Here is a 4,911-nt window from a genome sequence, read left to right as displayed (position 1 = left end):
TTCCCAGCCAGTGCTCAAGACAGAGGCCAGGAACTGATCCCTCCATCTTCCCAGGTTTGTGCGTCTGTCTCCCGTATGCTTTGGGTTCACCCCCCTGCTCTGGTCTGACTACCTGCTATGCCTCCTTGCTGTGGCTCACCTGGACTGCAGCTGAGACTCTGGCTTATCTCTGTCCCCATCTATGCAGGCCTTCTCTATGCAGCAGCCCGATTTTACCACAGACACCGAAGCCAAGGCCTCATTTTGTTACAGGCCTTCTTTTGGGCCACCAAGCAGCTCCCAAATCATGACATGGAGACATGTTAGTTATGAATGCTCAGCCTTATCTTCACTCTTGTTTTAATCTGTTTCTCTTTAGCTACATTTTGGCTCAGGGCTTTTTACCTTGTATTTTGTATATCTTACTTTCCTGTTTCCTCTGTGTGTAACTGGTGGCTGCCTGGCTTCTGGCCCTGGGAGTCTCCCTCTCTTTCTCCCCCACCCTCTCTTCTCTCTCATACTCTAAGCCTAGATTTCTCCTCCTACTTATTCTCTCTGCCCTCCAGCCCTGCCTATCCATCTACTGCCTAGCTAGAGGCCATTCAGCTTTTTATTAGACCAATCAGATACCTTAAGCAGGCAAGGTGAAACAGATGCAGCACATCTTTACCTAGTTAAACAAAGGCAACATAAACAGATGTAACACACCTTTACATAGTTAAAGTAATATTCCACAACAAAGCCCACAAAGAACACCACTCAGACACAGTCTACAGCCAACTGAAAGTCTTTATTCCAACTGGACCGGACTACACTCAGGTTATTTGGGACCCAAGTGTAGCCCCAAAGCTTTTAAAGCAAGGGACTTTTAAAATCAAGAACCATATCCTGTTATCTTCCTTGGCAGCAGCAGGGGGACGTTTTGCACAATCAGGCAGTATAACAGAGGCCGGGGACAGGCGGTGGCAGTGCACACCTTTAATCCCAGCACTTAGGAGGCAGAGGCAGGTGGATCTCTGTGTGTTTGAGGCCAGCCTGGTCTACAGAGTGAGATCCAGGACAGGCTTCAGCATCTCGGCACCGAACTGCAGTAGGAGAGGCAGTCTCCTCTCTCTCTCCATCTTCTTGTGAGATTTTTTTTTTTTTTATCTTCAGCTACATTTTCAGCTTTGTAAGAAACCTTGTAATCAAAGGAGATGGCTAGCAATGTTATCAACAAAACAGACCCTCAATCCATGAATTCCTGTGCATTCATTGGGAATCTCAATATACTTATGGTCAAGAAGTCTGATGTGGAGGCAATCTTTTCAAAGTATGGTAAAACTGTGGGTTGCTTTGTGCATAAGGGCTTTGCCTTCGTCCAATATGTTAACGAAAGAAATGCCCGAGCTGCTGTAGCTGGAGAGGATGGCAGAATGATTGCTGGCTAGGTTTTAGATATTAATCTGGCTGCAGAGCCAAAAGTGAACCGAGGAAAAGCAGGTGTGAAATGATCTGCAGCAGAGATGTACGGGTCAGTGCCAGAACACCCTTCTCTGTCCCCTCTACTCAGTTCCTCGTTTGATTTGGACTATGGCTTCCAACGGGATTATTATGACAGGATGTACAGTTATCCAGCACGTGTTCCTCCTCCTCCTCCTCCTCCTCCTCCTCCTCTTCCTCCTCCTCCTCCTCCTCCTCCTCCTCCTCCTCCTCCTCCTCCTCCTCCTCCTCCTCCTCCTCCTCCTATTGCCCAAGCCGTGGTGCCTTCTAAATGCCAGCGCGTTTCTGGAAACACCTCTCGAAGGGAGAAAAGTGGATTCAATTCGAAGAGTGGACAACGGGGAATCTTCATCCAAGTCTGGAAAGTTGAAAGGTGATGACCTTCAGACCATTAAGGAGGAGCTGACTCAGATAAAGCAAAAAGTGGATTCTCTGCTGGAAAGCCTGGAGAAAATTGAAAAGGAACAAAGCAAGCAAGCAGACTTGTCCTTCTCATCCCCGTAGAGATGAAGATTGAGAAGTCTGAAGAAGAGCAGAGCAGTGCCTCGGTGAAAACAGATGAGACTCATGTGAAGATGGAGTGTGAGGCAGGAGCAGATGACTCTGCTGAGGACGGTGACCTGCTGGATGATGATGACAATGAAGATGGGGGATGACCAGCTGGAGTTGATCAAGGGTGATGGAAAAGAGGCTGAGGAAGGAGAGGATGACTCTTAAGCACATAGCAGAGTTTAGAAATCTTACCCCATTATTTGCCTAGGCGCTTGTGAGAGATCCAAGTCACAGCAGATCCTCTCCCCTAGAACTTCAGCACATTTTCACCGTTCACCCTCTCCTCATCCTCCTGTTTCATTGATTCACAATTGCCCTGCGCCTAGTTCCATTCTCACTTCCGTTGATGCTCCTTAGTAGTTTTGTTAAGTCTTACCTTGTAAGTTTTGCTTTTAATTTTGATACCTCTTTGACTTAACAATAAAAAGATGTATGGTTTTTATCAACTGTCTCCAAAATAACCTCTTGTTATGCAGGGAGCACAGTTCTTCCCATGCCTAAGATTTTGGTAGTTGCTTCCCTAACTGCAGAGGCATCTCATTTACTTGTAACTCTGAGAGCAGCTTTGCATTGTAGGTGTGTGTTTTCCCTCACATGAGTGGGGCTCTTCAACACGAATGTAACCATGTATTTTTGTGAATGAGAGTTGGCATGTCAAATGCATCTTACAGGAAAATAATGTAATAGTCTTAATATTTGTTTTCTAAAGTTAATCCCGTGGGTTATTTTTATGAACAGCCTGATGTTTGGGATCTTTTTCTCAAAACAAACAATTCCTTATTAAACCAGGGGGGAAAAGTTAGCTGGGGCATCTTGACCTTGGACTCCTAGAATAGAGTTGGGTAATTTTCATAGGATTCTCCATCAAGGGGATCAAATTCTAGTCAAACCTAAAATGGTCTCAGCAAGAACACAAGATGGAGGAGCCTCTGCACTCTCTGGTCCTGTCACAGGTTCTCTGCCTAGTGTGTCCAGTGCATACAGTGGCTCTCTTTTCCTTAAACGTTTCCTTGGCCTGAGTACAGACTTGGTGCCAGCCTGCATCACCCACTGCCCATCCAGCTTGAATTCATGACCCATTATCCATCTGCAGCCTGCCTTCTCAGTTCACAGCTGCCCCCTAGATGCCACTGAGGCATGGCAGAAATACAGGGGGAAGGTTGGCATGGGAAGAGAATGGAGTCCCTCACCCATGGACCCAGTTAAAGTCTCTCACCAGCAGAGAAGCAAGAAAAAAAATAACATCTAAGACCTTTCTTCCACTCTAGCAATCTTACAAGAAATCTCACACAAGGAAAAGGCCTGTACTAATCCCTGCACATCCCTAGTGGCTCCTGGTTTCACCTTATCCAATGATAACTCCATTCAAGGTATCTCCAGAGGCATCCCATAATCAAAATGAGGGAACAAGAGAAAACATTTCTTAGCAGCCCTCTGAGGTGTGACTTGTGAGCCGCCATATTGGTATAGAAAGATAATGCTAAGATCCTTAGTGCCACTCTTGCCTGGGAGACAGTACCACACTTAGCATGTCTTTCTTTCTGAACACCCCATTTCTCTTCACCTTCATGCCTAAGTGCATATTAAAATATCTTCAATAAAATTTCTAACTCTGCTTTAAACTAGCTAGGTCTGAAATTCTTTTCTGCATTGAAGCTATGAATCTCAGTTTGGCTTGAGTCGGAGTTCCTGAAAGATTAAGGGGACTCTCTTCAGAGGTCAGTGTGGAGCTGTGTCTTTCCCCCTTACTGCTGACATTAGAACTCATCCCCCAATCTTCTAGCTGGTGCCTTCTCTTAACCTAAGCTCTTCTTTGCAGAGGCATGTGTGTGGTAGGCTCATACCACGCCCAGCCCTTGGTGTTTCCCTTCAGCACCTTAGGGATCAGCTTGTAATTGGGGCATCTCCCTCATGGCTCTCCTGATTTTCTTGGCCACAGGCACAAGTGTCAGACTTAGAGGACCACTGAAGGGTGGGCAGATGAGCAGCACCTGCCAGCCCCAAGCCTCTCACCATACCCAACAGACGTATATTGCTGTAGACCTGTTGGTGCCAGGCTGTCTCTGTAGCCATCTGGGTAGTGCTGTGTGACATTCAGGAAGGAAACAAAAATATCCAGGGTTAAAGAGGGAAGACCTGAGGATACGCAGACAAACTTCTAAAAGGACACCAGCAAAGGATGCTCAGGAACCACCGTGTAACAGCACCATAAGAGTGAGCCATATGTCAGGGGTCAGCATCACTGCACATGGTTTGGAAGCTGTCACTGTAGAAACAGGGGTGTCTGCTCTGACATCTTCAAGAACTTACTAGGTGAGCAATTAGATCAGTACTGAACAGCCCCAACCCAGGTCATCATTCCCTCAGGAACAAGGTTAGTGTGTGCTCAAATGCAGTCATGAATTATAAAATCCAGAACAGAAAAGCCTCTGAGAAGTTTTGAAGACTTTCTCTCTTCTCCCTCTTCAGTGCCTATGCAGAACTCTGCACATAACACACATGCATAGTTGATAGCAACAACAACAACAACAACAACAAAATCATACCTTGTTGCCACAAAATTCATTCTTGGAACACTGAGTCGTTTTGTTAAATTTTGCATGCTTTGGCCCCAGACTAGAGGCTGAGATGATGTCTCTCTGCCAAAGAGAATACACACAGCCCTGGGGTCTGGGTGGGCAGTGATGACAAGACACAGAGGGAATCGGGGCCCACTTCCAAGAAAGTAGAAGTTAATAAAGTTCTGAGGAGGCAGGAGAGTGAACTACCTGGAAGAGATGAGAATTAGAGACGGGGCCGGCAGAGGCTGAACACTGAGGACCAGCAGAATGGAACAGCTCAGGGACAGGGTTTTCTCCATTTTCCAAAGCCAATTCTGTACATTCACTGTGATGCTCT

General features: G+C 46.3%; 1 pseudogene; it reads left to right on the top strand.

Annotated features, from left to right (window-relative positions):
* Window positions 1–1,175: 1,175 nt before the first annotated feature.
* On the top strand, window positions 1,176–2,178 carry LOC118570318 (annotated as a pseudogene).
* The last annotated feature ends 2,733 nt before the right edge of the window (window positions 2,179–4,911 follow it).

Source organism: Onychomys torridus, chromosome 19, assembly GCF_903995425.1.
Source record: "Onychomys torridus chromosome 19, mOncTor1.1, whole genome shotgun sequence".
NCBI classification, from domain to species: domain Eukaryota; kingdom Metazoa; phylum Chordata; class Mammalia; order Rodentia; family Cricetidae; genus Onychomys; species Onychomys torridus.
This window is presented reverse-complemented; position numbering and strand designations above follow the sequence as displayed.